Here is a 16234-nt window from a genome sequence, read left to right as displayed (position 1 = left end):
AACTCGCTAGATAAAGGCAAAATTCAGCACATCTATTCTACAACCATCCTTCTTCAATTTGAATTTGTGCCTCCTCGCATGCGTAGTCTCAGCAGGAGGAAGAATCCCATTCACGTTGAATTTGCTCAATCCATTCAAAGTCTTAAATGATGCCTAGTCTCCAGACGCTGCAATTTCCAGAACTGAAGCCTTTTTTGGTAAGAGCACGCTTTTTTCCCTCACCAATCTTGTTGCCCTTCTCTGTGCTCGCTCAAGCAGTTCTACGTCCTTCCGAAAATGAAGCCTCCACACACACCTGTATGCAGTACTCAATGCCTGACCATTGCCTTATACAAAGGAATAATCACCTCCTTTTCCCTACTAGCAATATTCCTGTGTCATCGGGAACACCCCATGGCCGGCTCTGGAAGCCTGTCTGCACTGCTCAAAAAACTTCATATCTGACTGAACAATTACCCCCAGGTATTTTTCATTCTCCATCTCCCTGAATGTACAACCACACAGTTGGTACATTCCTCTGGAGTTACTTCTATCCATATGCAGTATTTTGCATTTGTCAATGTTAAACTTCAGTTGCCACCTCTCAGCCCATCTGCCCAACTTTTCTAGATCCTGTTGCTGCAGCACACTGCCATGGTTGTCATTAAAAACCCTGCCAACCTTTCCTTTATCTGAAAACTTGGTCATTAACCCTGATATACCTTCATCAGTATCGATAAATATACAAAACAACAGTGGACCCAACACCGAATGTTTCCCATTTAGAATCGGCTGTTGGTAACGTTATCAGTTGGTCCCACTGTATAGAATTTAAAAACTGTCTGAGACCACCATAGTCACCTTTACAAAAGCAAAAACCCTTCCCTTTACCCCTGATGGTAGTTACATCTTTAAGTAAATCCCCAATCAGTACACTATGATCACTGCCACCTAGTGGTTCCTTTATCTGCAAATTCCTAATTACATTAATAATCACTGCTGATAATCAGCAGTTGCGTTCCGAATATGCTTTTTTTGGGAAACAATCGTGCAGTAATTCCACAAAAGCTTTGTTAGTGTGCAAGTGGTCAATCCAAAGCCTTGTTGCTTGGGGGCCAAACTTTCATTATGGGAGCTTTTCATTTCGCTTCCAAACTTTCATTTCATGAAAGTTTGGCTTCAGTTCTGGCTTTTGGGAGCCAAATTTCATTATGGGAGCTTTTCATTTGGCTTCCAACTTTCATTTCATGAAAGTTTGGCTTCAATTCTGGCTTTTGGGAGCCAAACTTTCATTTCATGAGGTTTGACTCCCAACTTGAGTTACACTTAAGTTATAAATTAATTTATAATATTCTGGCAGATTTTTGGAATTTATAATAATTTTTTATAAAATATTCATTCAAATTTAAAATAACTTATCATTTTTGAATCTTTCTTAAATTTCCTGAAAATTTTTAAATATTCAAAATATTTTAGTAAACTATAATAAATTTACATTCATTTAGTATTATAGTACATATCTTCTTACAATTAATCGTTTTTATTTTATCTCTCCAAAGTGAAGTCACATTCGAGATTTCTTCCATTTCGTTTAACTTCGAATTCTTTTTATCAATCACACTGAAAATCCTGTACCTAGCATGCTTTGAGAGGCTCCATTGGAGAAGAGACCATCACCACTAGGTTGCCATTTGAAGTGCCAAAGAGACCATCGCCAAGTTGTCATCTGAATTCTTTTTATGAATCATAATGAAAATCCAGTACCTAGCACGCTTTGCTACTTGCTTGAGAGGCTCCATTTGAGAAGTACCTCCAAGTTGTCATCTGAAGTGGCTAAAGGACCAAAGAGACCATCACCAAGTTGTCATCTGAAGTTCCCAGAAGACCAATGAGACCACCGAGTTTTCATCTGAATTATTTTTATGAATCATACTGAAAATCATGTACTTAGTATGCTTTGCTACTTGCTGAAGAGGCTCCATTTGAGAAGATACCACTTTAGATGAGGAGTTGGTGGTATCTTCTCAAATGGAGCCTCTTGAGAAGATACCACCAACTCCTCATCTAAAGTGACTAAAGCAAAGACAACATCACCAATTTATCATATGAAGTGGCTAAAGAACCAAAGAGACCATCACCAAGTTATCATCTGAAGTGCCTAAAAGACCAAGGAGACCATAACCAAGTTGTCATCTGAATTCTTTTTATGAATCATACTGAAAATCCTGTACCTAGCGCGCTGTGCTACTTGTTTGAGATGCTCCATTTGAGAAGATACCACCAAATTCTAATCTGAAGTGCCTAAAGGACCAAAAGACCATCACCAAGTTGTCATTTGAAGTTCCCAGAAGATCAAAGAGACCACCCAGTTTTCATCTGAATTATTTTTATGATGTCATACTGAAAATCGTGTACCCAGCATGCTTTGCTACTTGCTCAAGAGGCTCCATTTGAGACGATACCACCAAGTCCTCATCTGAAGTGCCTAAAGGAATAAAGACACCATGAAGTAGTTGTCATCTCAAGTGTCTAGGCAAAAGAGACAATCGTCAACTTGACATCTGAAGTGCCTAAAGGACCAAACAGACCACAAAGTTGTCATCTGATGTGCCTAAAGGACCAAAGAAGCCACACCAAGTTGTCACCTGAAGTACCTCAAGAGACCATCACCGAGTTGTCATCTCAATTGTCTAAGCCAAATAGCCAGACTAAAGAACTATTTTGCTAGGTACACTGCTGGTACCCTACCTATCGTTTAGAAAATCATGTGACCGCCCCTGCCTGTATAAATATATTTGCACTTTCTAATTACGAAAAGCTTCTTTCTAATCAGGAAAGATGCAGTAAATATGAAGATATTTTCTTTCTACACTATACTTACAAATAAATATTAATAATGCAATAATCAAAAGGACTTTTCTCTCTTGCAAACAGTAGAACAATATATTAATAACAGTTTATAAATTTGAATAAAATAAATATTTAGTTAAAAACGTTTTTTAGTTTATAAAACCTCTTTAAAATTTTAAAAGATATTTAAAATAATTCTGTTAAAATTATAGTAATTTAAAGTTCCTTAACACACCATACTAATTTACCACTGTGAAAGGAGAGTAGAATTATCATTCCGGATGTAAATTAAAAACCAAAGTTCACCAACTCCTAATACTCGAAGCCAAATCAAAAAAATAGGTATGAGAAATCAGTTTATAGGTATCGGAAGAGTTCTGTACCTTAAAATGCACCCCCCCCCCGACTTCAATGAACCTTCTGATCAGATATATAAGTAAATCAGGGTTATTGGTATCTGTAAAGTAAGAGAATAAATGAACAAATGCAGGGGCGTCCAACCTTTTATGGATAGGGGCCAAAACAAAATGCTGAAGGTCTCAGGTTCCAGGAGTTGTTGCTGGCCACAAGACTACTTCCTATTATTAATTATGCATTTTTAAATATAGAATTCAATTTTTATTATCTACCTTCGTATATGCAGTTTTATTGTTTTTATATTTCATAATCAAATACTAAAATAAGCCGATTATTACATAATACAAATAACTATTATTATTATATGGTTATAATAATACAGTTAAATTACGGTGGAGAGGGAAAAAATGAGAGCCCATGTGATATGTATGAAAATTAATAATAATTGCTCGCTTTCTATCAGTCCGATTTGAATGAAATTTAGGATGAGTCGACAAATCTTTTTAAATGGTTCAAATATAAAATTTCATGAAAATCCACTCAATGGTAGTATATTTGTTACATGCGGACGGACGAACGAACATGGTGAAGACAATAGGGACATCATGCATATATGCTAACTCACCTAAAAATTTTGTATTATTAAAAAGGCTATTTTATCCATTTTTATAATTATTAAAAAGTATTTTGCCTTTGCAAAGAGTTGTCCTGGTATTGCACTAAGTTTCAAGAATGACATCGCGATTAATGGGGCAGCGGCGAAACTGCCGTTCTGCTTGATCCGCCAGCGGGGCCCAGAAGAGCCTCAGGAGAAAGCCCACAATTCATAGTTACGCCTCTGCAATCTGCCATTTATTTAAAAGACGACAGCCAGTTTCAATTGAGGTGTAAAAAAATTTCAATAGCTAAGATAGTCCTCAGACAGAGTAGAAAACAGCACAAAATTTGCAGACAGGAAAGAATATGGTCCAAGTCAATAAGGTCAAACAGTATTAGCTGTTTCAAGCTCCATTCAGATTATTTTTTTTTTTAATTAATCAAATTGTTGTTACTTATTCTCAGTGAGTACCATTACTCAGGCGTCACCGTTTCAAGGCTAGTTGGTTTTTCATCGGTGATTAGTGGTAAAACAAGTATCAACAGTCTTCTCTATTAGTGAAGCGTTACTTATTCGAGGTAGTTCAATACATGGGCAACTCGTTATGAAGGAAGAGCATAATATGAGAAACAGAATATGGTGTATCTATACCAATATTATATAGAATCTTAAACTCTTAAATATTATGCCTTGTTGCATTTAGTTTATTTAAGTAAATTAATTAATTAATTGGGAATAGATGTATCATAATTTTTATTTTTGGATGCTTCCATATATGGACAATCCAAATTTAATGCCCATGCATATTTAGTTTTTTCATACAATTTTTCATATAATTCGGAAAATAATAGTAATATTTATAAATAATCTTAAATAAATATATAAATACATTTTTAAGGTTTCCCGAAAAATTCATGATGAATCAACATTACAGAAATATTACCTTGAGGACTGTTATAAATCGGTATGCTCTCGTTGATTTGATTAAATAATTTATTATTTAATAAAATCTAAAAGACTGAACGCTATTTTGGTTTTTGTATGTTTAAAAAAATATAATTTTAATATTTATATTTCAAAAAAAAATTGCAAATTGTGATATTTTCATTATATTACTTGTTAGAAATTTGTATAACAAGACGTTGTACAACTGTATTGGTTGCACTGTCTTCTGATTATTGATAACACAATTATTAAAATAATTACAATCAATTATTAAAATAAAAGTACCCCAGCCTCATGCGATTGGCTAATACCAGTCACATGATAAGAGTTGCAAACCAATCATGTGAGCGTGAATTTCTGTGGGACATCAGTAGATCCGGTTAACCGGATCTAGAGATTTTAATCTCTAGTAATTGGTTTAATGTTATTACTTTCAAATATTTCAATTTTTTTTTTTATTCTCAGTTTACTTTAATAAACATAAACAAACAACAAATACCACTTCCCACATCACCTATCCATCCCCTTTAAGAATTTGTCTACTTCTTCCTAAAAATTGTTAAAACCATTTATACCTTCATGTGGCCCAATGCAAAATGGGGACTCCATCTAAAAAAAAAAACTAATAAAGAACATTTTCAATTTCATTTTATTGTAACAACAAAACAAACAAATTATGACAAAACTAAATATAAAATTTCACCAAAATCGCTAAAAACATTTTTGAAAAAAAAAACGTAATTTTCAAATTAATCTTCAAGTTTATTGACTTTGGCAGGGAGAAAGTTTAGTTTCCGATTGAAAAATCGCTTACAAAAATATTAGCAAAAACAGTATGAATTTGGGGCCCCCTCTGATTGGGGCCCTAGGCAAATGTCTTTTTTGTCTACAGGATAAAGTCCCACTGCTTCCAAAACAACAATGTAACGCTTTGGCTGAAAGCAAATTTCTACACACTGGTCTATAACCATCCTTCCTAAATTCTGAACATCTCCACCACGAGTCTCCCCGGTATTGCACTAACCACTTTATATACAAAGCACTGCTCCAGTACAGAATCTTAGGGGTAAACTGCCACTGACCCTAAGGGCCTTTATTTACACGCCCGCCCCTTAATTAACATTCGTTTTTGAATCACAGAAGGAATTCCCTTCTTGGAGATAAAATTAATACCAGGTTAAATGGAGTCAAAAAGTAGGCTTAATAAATTTCGAATATATATTATACACATAATAAAATAAAAGGTGTTGCTATATACTCATAAAAAAATAAAAGTAAACAAGACATTTTATAATTTATTGAAAATATTCAAGTAAAATAATAATTGCAAGCATCTTTTTAAAGAGATTTTATTGTTTTTGAAAATATTATTATACTATGTCAAAATATCTTTGCCTATGAACATAATCAGCACAAGAACCAAATAATAAACCAACAGCGTCTGATATTTCACTTATAAGAATTGTGGGCACGATGCCTACTCTAATGATTTTCAAAGTTCATCCAGTATGAAATTGAATTTCGATCAGTAACTAGAAATAGGAGACAATAATCAAGGGTGGAATTCAGGTTCATTTAGATATAGATAGAAATGGAATTCTGAAGGATACTCAGCATGGTTTTGTAAAGGGAAAATCATGTTTATCTAATCTCGTTAGCTACTTTGACAGGGTCACTCAAGAGCTGGACTTAGGGAATAATTTCGACATTGTTTATTTGGATTTCATCAATGCATTTAATTCAGTCCCACATGAACTGTTACTTTATGAGCTGGAACAAGTTGGAATCACAGGGAAAATCCTTAGATGGACAGCTGGATGGCTTCAGGGCAGGAGGCAGAGGGTCGTGATAAATGGTTATTCCTCAGATTGGGTTGATGAAAGAAGTAGGGTTCCCACAAGGATCAGTATTAGGACCACTGTTGTTTTTGATTTTCATAAATGACATCGATGAAGGGATAGAGAGCTAAATTTGCAGACGATGTAAAGATTGGTAGAGTAGTTAACGATCACCGCCAAGCAGAGCTTCTTCAGAATGACCTAGATAGACTTCAGGGATGGTCAGAAAAATGACAGCTATGCTTTAATCCAGCAAAGTGTAAGGTATTATAGATTAGGTATTAAGGTATTATATTAAAGTGTAAGGGGAATAGAAACCCCAAAATAATTTTTACACTTGATGGAGTTGAACTAAAGCCAGTAGTGGGGTAATCAACGATGATGAGTTTCTTTAAGGAATAACCCTGCCCCTTAAAGCAACTCCTTAGCTCTCAGAAGAAACCTTGTTCACTTAAAGAAACTCCTCCAGACAACTAAGAAAAAAACAACAATAAATAAAAATTAACAAAAAAATAAAATAAATAAAACATCATCCATTTTAATAATTAAAGGAAGAAAACTCCCTTCATCACCGATAGAATGAAACGATATCAAGGAAGATGGAATGTACAAAATAATTCCTTAAAATGAAAATAAATGAAATGCGCATAATAAAAGAAAGGGTGTATTAGTTTATATCTATAAATTTCAGATAATCACCAAAAATATTTTAAATTTTATTATAAAGTTTAAAATAAAATAATTATTGCAAGGTTATTTTATAAGAATTTCCTGTGTTATTAATATTTAACACAATCACTCGTTTTTAATAATCAATAATAAAGTTAACTGTGTCCCAGATGTTTTTTTTTTTTTTTTTAATTTATATATATTTTTCAATCCCATGACAGGCATGGCACCAAGTGCACAGGGTGATTATGGCCCTTAAAATGGACACTGTAGCTGAGTCCAAGGGTACTTAAGTAAGTCTGCTTTGAGTGACCGGGGTTCAAGTCCGTGACTGCTAAATACGGTGCTGGATCTTGAATTTGCTCTCTATTTTGTGAATTCCTCTGACCGTGCGGTCGTCCCAGATTATAAACAGACAAAAATGTATTTAAATTTATTTATTTTAAATAAGTATAGAACAAGACTATTGGATATTCCGGATTATTGAATGTTTATATAAAAATAAAAATATTTAGGTTAAATAACCCAAAAATTTTGGCACGTGCTTTTATGTATACAATATACGGATTTTCATCTCCTTTTTCTTCAATAAAATAATAAAAATATATAAAACTGTAGAGTGAAATCATTTTCTTTTTGGAAATTACGTTATACACAGCTTGATAAAAGAGCTGATCTGATGCTTTTTGGCCCTTTCTATTCTGGTTTGGGCAGCCATCGTAATTTAAATTACCTTTGTACTGGTATTGAATTATGTCTTGAATAAATGTCAAATTAACCTTTCAAAGACACCATTTGTTTGAAAGTAGTGTAATATAAAGCCAACTCGTTGTGAAGGCAAAGTTTGTTCTCCTGCTAGAGATAAAAACTATTGCATCTCCGGCCATAAAAACACATGTATGGCGTATAAAAGGTTTATTTATTTATTATTATTATTATTTTTTTTTAGTTCATGTAATGTCTTATGTTCTAAGAACAGTATGAACCAGAACTGTAATGCTCAATACGTTCTACGTTGATATCAATATTTGTAAAATAATAAGAGAAGTTCACCTCAATATGATACGTAGAACACTTCCGTTTGATACCCTCCAGAAATTAAAACGAAAACAATTTTTTATTAAAAAATCGAAAATCTTACATTACAATAAGAAATAATTAACAATAATTAAAAATTAAATGAACACAATTAAAAGTCAATTTAACGCAATTAAAAATTAAGTAAAAAATTAATTTAATGAAAAAAATACAAAATGATTTTCCTTTCTGACCCTGACAATGTCTTTCGACCGTATGTCGTGATCATAAGAATGAAAATTACCGAATAAGGGTGAGCGTGGAACTTAAATAGGGATTATTTGTCCTCGTGCATGCGCGTAAAGGCCCACGAGTGGGAGATTAGATATGGCCGGCGAACGTTAACAGAATTCTCAATTCAGCGTGCTCAACCCATTGCAATTTGCGGAACTTAAGCCTCTCTTGGTAAGAGGATCCCTTCATTCCCCTCACCAATCTTGTTGCCCTTCTCACAATTACCCCCAGGGTCCTTTTCATTCTCTACCATTGTCAGTGTAGTACCACAGAGTTGGTACGTCACTCTGGGGTTGCTGCTTCCCATATTAGTACTTTGCATTTGTCAAGGTTAAACTTCAGTTGCCACTTCTTAGCCCATCTGCCCAAATTATCTAGACCCTGTTGCAGTAGCACACTGCCATTACTGTCATTAACAACCCTGCCAACCTTTGTATCATCTGCAAACTTCGACATTAAGCCTGATATACCTTCATCAGTATCATTGATAAATATACAAAACAACAGTGGACCTAACACCAAACTGTGGGGGGAACTCCACTGATAATTTTAGTCCACGAAGAGCAACACCCATTGATTACCACCCTCTGTCTTCTCCCACTCAACCATCCTTTTATCCATTGTAGCAACTTACCCTTAATACCATTCTACTCCAATTTGTACAATAGTCTTCCATGCGCAACAGTGTCAAAAGCTTTCCTGAAATCCAAATATATGATATCAAAATTATTTTTTGCATCCAGTTCCTTTGTAACCACATCATAATATCCTATCAGATTTGTCAGACAAGACTTTCCCTTAACAAACCCATGCTGTGTCTGAATTATTGCTGCAGTCTTGTCTAGATGATCCTGCAATGCATCTTTAACCAGTGACTCCATTATTTTACCCGGAACAGAAGTTAAACTAACTGGTCTGTAATTACTCGTGTCACCCTTCGATCCCTCTTTGTGAATTGGGGATACATTTGCACATCTCCAGTCCGTTGGAACCTCCCGTTGTATACTAGGTCATTTAGTTGTGTTGCGAACGAGGAAAGGACTGAGCGATTGTTCAGTATAGTGTGTAATTTTCGTATTGGCCTGGCTACAGTTTTAAATTCGGTATCTTTGAAGAATCTGTTGTTTGTGCCACTGTTCAATATATGGAACAGAAATAAATTTTTTTTTTTTTTTATATTAATATCGTTGGTTGGTGTAATTTTTTGTATTCTATCCTTAGTTTGTACCATAATTCTGTCTATTGTAGCAAGTGGGTAACCCCTGTTTAAGAATTTGCTGGTTAATATTTGTATTTCTGAACCCAAAGGCTTAATCCTATTGGCAAACCAAAAATCTGTTTTTGTATACTTTTGTCTCGAAAGGTGATATACAGTTTAATTAAGTGAAAAATTTCCTTAATAGAAAGTTTTTAATCGGCATCGAGTTATTATTTAACATATCCCGAATAATACCTAACGAGGTTATTAAATAATGTATCGTAGTTCTTAATCCCAAATTGTATCGCCTGTCTAAAGGGTTTTATAATGCTATATACATGTGTGTCCAAGGATGAAAATGCTGAGTTCCTGTAGGAAACAATAGGCCCAATAGGAAATCCGGTCTTGTGTAATTTTACCTCACCGAAAAGTGCAGGAATATTGTATGTTCTGGCCTTCAATTCCTTTAACTGAGCCATATTAATGTAGTCGTGTTTTCGATACGTGGTTAACGTTTTATTGTATTGATTGATCAAATTGATAAATAGCGCCTTCAAGATAAGTGGAGGTATCTGATACAGCTGAATCTAACTTATTAATATAATCAGGTTTATTGAGTATTACCACTGAGCTGTCATGTGTATTCAATTTAGGAAGTCACGTTTCTTTTATTATATATTTTACAGTCGATTTGATGTATTTTATTTACTTATTTTATCTATGTTTAAAGTTATAATTGGTCAGAGTGGGCGGCATTAATTATGGATAGATTTCCTGACCACTGAGGCCATTTTAGTGATTTGTAACCTGTTGATATGTCTCATTTATCTGTTCTAAGAACAAGTAATAAGAACTTATTACTTTATTATTTAATTCAAGTTCTAAGAACAAGTAATTCAAGTAATTTATCTGTTCTAAGAACAGATAAATTACTTGAATTCTCTATCCTTCTATTATGAACTGCTCAGTTAAATCTGTCAGATTTGGCTACATTCACCAATTGAATTAAAATCAGTTTTTTCAACAACTGTGCAGGCATGTACACGATTACTTTTTGTCATATAGTGTATGTTGTTGATGAAGAAAATAGGAGTTTTTCAAAAGCCACAGATTTTTCACATAATCATTTCAGCTATTTTGAAAAGTACCCTGATCATGTCCAAAGATTGGATATGATCAGGGTGCTTTTCAAAAATGATATCATTTGGATATGATCATATGATCCCCCTGATCACATGACCAGGTGGGGTTCATCTAAGACATAAGCAGTGTTCAGGGCGAAATTGATTTATGACAATCATTTTTTTGCACTGTGGTACCCAAAGGGTTCCACAGTGCAAAAATACAACTGCTGATAGGGCTAACCAGCTATTCATTAATATGAATTTCTTAAAAGAGTGGATGAAATAAACTTAAAAATAAAAGATTTTATAAGAATATTTCAATATTTTTCGGTATTTTGAACTATCCTATTATTTACAAAATTATTTTAAATCTAGAACTGAGTTTTTTTTTTATATTTAATGTAATTCCTAAAAACTAAGGGAATTAATTAATCATATTTATGCTGAAGATTCTCTGCTAAAATGGGACACCTTTATAGCCAAAGATCCTTCAGATCTTCAATCCTTCAAAAAAAAAAAAAAAAAAAAATCTTAGGGTTGGTCACCAAACCAGTGCTTTCAAAGCTTCTTTTAGCTTTTCATCATTTTTAAAATGAGTTCCACGAAGATGGCCTTTGTTGTCTATTCATAACATGGGCTTCTGCAGCCTCCAACAACTCTCAAACAATTGTACGCCTCAGAATACTGACAACTGAAGTGGGCGGCTCATACCATGGTATACCCTTTATTAGAAGTACTACAGCCATGGCGCTATCCTTAAAACTTCCAAGACCCCATAGCTCAACTCTGGAAGATGACTCATTGCTATTGTCTCATCTGTGCCAATGCAAAGATGCCTTGGTACAAATAAGACAGTAGACACTACTTTAAAGCCCGACCCCAAAATACATCGAATCACCAAACCTTAATCTTTGAGTGAGAGAATACAATGCGTCCGTATTTTAAAAACAATTTAAATCCTTCGAAACCAAATAAATAATGAATCCATACTTTTAACACTTTGAAAACAAATATTAAGAATCCTCTGAAACGTTAAGAAACTAAAGAATTTTGTTACTTCTCTGAAGCGTGGAGATTAGTTGCAATCTTAGTGCATGCGCGTGAAGGACCATGAATCTGAGATGGATTAGGGGCGATGTACATTGATTGAATTTTGATGTAATTTAATTTCGAGCGTCCCGAAATTAATAGTTTGGTGTAATCATGTTGGATGCTGAGAATTTTTGCTTCGTTGAATAGAAAGGTGTCGCCTTCACTGATCGCATGGAATGCAAGTTCAGAAGCCGAGGAGCAGTATGAAAGGGCGGACGTTGAATGGTGCTTCATTCTCGCTTTCAGTGTGGAACGAGTGGATCCCTGGTATGAGGAGTTGCAATCCGTGCAAGATACATTGTAGACTAAATCACTTAATTGGAACGTGGAAGAGGACTGGACTTCGTGGTTTTTAAGGGCAGCATGTAGTTTTGTTATGGGTTTGGCTATGATTTTGAATTGTGTCTTTGAAAATACTATTTAGTTGTTCGAACCATTGTTCAATATAAGGTAAAGCAATAGAACATTTTTTTGTTATTATTGTTGATAACTGGGATGCTATTATGTAATCTGTTTTTAGCTTGTAACCTTATTTCTTTTATAATAGTTAGGGGTAACCTCTATTTTTAAATCTGTTTCTTAGTGTTTGTATTTCTATGGTTAGAGTTGATTCAGATGTTGATTATTTGTAGGTATTGAGAAATTGATGTAGAATAATGGATCTTTTATAGGTGAAGGGTAGTAGCTATTGTAATGAAGAAGCATTCCAATGTTGGTAACCTTTCTGTATATGCTGAATTGAATTTTGTTCATAACCCGTGTGAGGTTAAACTTTTAAAAATGTAACGATTTTGTTTCAGTATTTTCGAATTCTAGTGTAAAGTTTAATCTTGAATGGATATTATTAAAGTTTTGTATAATGTCTTGTATGGTCCCCCCATCTGTGATGCAAAGTATATCGTGCTCAGTGCTCTCTAAACGTTGGGTTCAATGTTTAAAGGATAGGGTTACTGGAAAGTCCCGGGATTTCAGAATTTGTACCTGGGACAGGTGGTTCATAAGACACGAAATCCGAGTGGTTAAGTAAGAGTATGGGAACATACTTCTTTACTGAAGTTTTCTTCAGTAAAGCTTCAGTAAAGCTTACATAAGCTTTCTTCTTCAGTAAAGAAGAAAGCCTTTAGGGCTTCAGTTCGGTGGACTATCTAGTGGTCAGCCCGAGAACACCAATTTAGAGCTGTACCGTCGGAATGTAAGGAAGATTGAATCTCGCCACGATGTCCATCATAACCTCAAAAGACATCAATCATACTGCATGATGGAAGAGATGGCGGGTGGGTTCACCGGAGCTTTGCTCTGAAGACTAAACATGGGTTTCACCACTTTAAGCCTCCAATAAGCAAAGTGATGCACCGGTTGATGAGTGTAATCTACCATCTAGTATTGCCTGGTAACACAGTGGGCGCCACACCTCGATCCCTGCTTACGTTGGTTCGCACCTGGGTGGTCATACTGGAAGTGACTAACAGTCCCATCATCGTGAAAGGGCAAGCAGAGGATTTGACTGTCGCAGATTGACGAAATTAGGTCCACTTGAGTTGAGTGTCACCCGAATATCAATTCCATCAGCGTTTTAGACTCCCAGGTAGCAAGTCCAGTTTGACATATCTGAGAGAATGTCTGTGACACCTCCCAAGGACCAGATTCATTATCGTGATTATTACCAGCTATCCATCTCACCGAACTGAGTGTTCCTGGACACATAGGTCTGTTCGAGTTCTTGTATCACGTGACACTTGAACTCAGATTAAAATGAATATTTAATCATCTGGATGTAAATGATATGAAAACACATAATTTCACGAAATTTTGCTAATTGTCCATTTTCGTTAAAAATAATTGAATTTTATTGAATAAACTAAATAAACCAATAAAAAGAATTGTCGGATCACAGCATGGCAAACAATGTTTGTGTAAATATTATTATTATTATTATTATTATTATTATTATTATTAGCCATATGGTGGAAGGAAGCCCTATGCTGCACCAGCCAAAAAAAAAAAAAAATTCTGAGTTACCCTGAGAGAGAGAGAGAGAGAGAGAGAGGGGTAGAAGGGAATCACCAAGAAGGGAGACGAATGATGATATTCTTCTCTCCAGCTCAGGACCCTGGGTGTGCTAAGACCATACTGATTCAGATGTGAGCCCCTTAAATATGATAAAGCAGAAAGCCAATGCTGTAATAATTGTACTTAAAGCTGAATGAACATGTCAGAAATATTCCTAGAAATTCAAAATTAAAAAGTAATTGTATTTTACTGGAAACTACACATCAGAAACAAAGAACTGTAATCTTGTAAAGAGATATTGGGACCATTGTGGAAAGAAGGTTCATGGAATATGACTTCAGTAAGAGATCCGAGCAAATAACATGTTTTAAACCTCTTCAGTATTATATAAAAAGATAAAAGTAAACTTTTTATTAAGAATAATGTATAACATATAATATTCTTATGAAATTATGAATTATTCTTTATATTTTCCGAGAAAACTTTAGTAAAATCAGAAATTTTTTAAGACACCTATTTATTTTTAAACAGATTTCTAGTACTATAAATAAGATTCGGTGAATTAGTTGGTTGTACTTGCTTCGGCAGTACATATACTAAAATTGGAACGATACAGAGAAGATTAGCATGGCCCCTGCGCAAGGATGACACGCAAAATCGTGAAGCGTTCCACATTTTTTTGTTCTTTTTCCTTTTTAATTTTGAGTTTCAGTTTGGATGCAGACTTTCCTGAACACGACAAATATATCCCATGACATATTCGATGATTTATATATTTTTGTATATAAAAGCAAAAATATACTATAGGGATGTACCACTTTAAAGACGTTGGCATAGTCAACCTCTTTAAAGTGATACATCCTTCCAAGCAAAAAAAAAAAAAAAGCACTGCGCCTTCTTGGATTTAGTAACATCTAATATATATTACAATTTTCGGATTATGCTGTCATATATTGCTAAGCGCAATTTTCCAGATTCTATCGCCAGGCTGGCTTCAGATTTGTATAATGACACCAATTCGCACAATTTAGTAAATTGTCTTCTGGATATCCTGAATTTCAGGATACAGGATAATTGTCTATGCAGTCCGTTGAGGGTTTTTTTTTTTTTTCTTTTGTATGAACATAATACAAACTAAATCCTGTATATGAGGTTGATTTTTTTGTGTTTGCTAGACGAAAAACCAGAGTTTCCGTGAGAAAAAACAATGTTACCCTCCCCTGAGACCAACTAACTCAGTCACCTTGTGAAAAAGGCCATAAAAATTCCATGTCATCGACAGGACTCGAACCCAGATCTTTTCCACCAGATGTAGGGGGGACGGAGTTTTTGTAACGGCCTAACCACGAGGGCATATAATTCTGGAAACTTCATATTTTTCAGTTGATGAATAGGCTACGTGATGCTTACAAACTTAAAAAATAAGTTTGTAAGCATCACGTTGCCATCAGAAGTCAAATTAGTATTACTGTAACGACTCCAAATACCCACCAACCAACGAAACTGTGCATGTGTCAATTACCCTTGAAAGTTTCCGGTCTAAGGAGTATGAGCCGACCGGGCTAGCTAGGTGGGTAAAGTGCCTGCCTGGCAACCCAAAGGTTGCGGGTTCGAATCCCGCCTCGAGCTTGGATCAAAGTACTGCAAAAACCTTGGGAGGTGCACTATGGCCACAGAAGCCGATGCGCCAACAACTACGAAAAGAAAAAGAAAGGAGGATGAAATTACAAAATGGACACCAAATTGTACGCGTCCATATTAGAAAGATTTCCTTTTGGAGAAGTCGTTTAACATGTAATTTCTAATACTTGTGACCGTGATCCAATCCTGAATATTCACTCTGTCCCTTTCATAGAGGTGTCCATTAAGAGAGTTTTCACTGTATATACGAGGTGTGGCAATAAAGTTCCTGGAATGGTGCATTAAAAAGAACCCAAAGTGAAGGGTGCTCAAATATGAATTCATTTTAATTCAGAGTAATCGCCACCTGGTTGAATGCACTTATTACACTTTCTAAAAGTGCTTGAAAAGAGTCAGCGAAGGTGTCCCAAGATATGAAGTTCAATTAGACGGTTACATTTTTCTTTATTTCTTTATTGTGCTCATATTTCTTTCCTTTCAGGACATTTTTTCACCTTGGGAAAGAGGCAGAGGTTCGCTTGTACTAAATTGGTTGAGTGTGGTGGAAGTTTGATGTGTACAATGCGTTGGTTCGTCAAAAAGGTATTCACAACAAGTGCGAATGAGCAGAGGAATTGTCATG

At 34.9% G+C, this 16234-nt stretch overlaps 1 non-coding gene across 1 annotated transcript; it reads left to right on the top strand.

Moving 5' to 3' along the window:
* Window positions 1–14543: 14543 nt before the first annotated feature.
* LOC150086223 (U6 spliceosomal RNA) lies at window positions 14544–14650 on the top strand. Its single transcript, XR_016547024.1, has one exon. It is a non-coding gene; the product is annotated as a U6 spliceosomal RNA (small nuclear RNA).
* Window positions 14651–16234: the final 1584 nt, after the last annotated feature.

Source organism: Mastigoproctus giganteus, chromosome 5 (assembly GCF_048544385.1).
Source record: "Mastigoproctus giganteus isolate SK-2022 chromosome 5, ASM4854438v1, whole genome shotgun sequence".
NCBI classification, from domain to species: Eukaryota; Metazoa; Arthropoda; class Arachnida; order Uropygi; family Thelyphonidae; genus Mastigoproctus; species Mastigoproctus giganteus.
The sequence above is the reverse complement of the archived record's forward strand: the minus strand, read 5'-3'. Positions and strand labels throughout refer to the sequence as shown.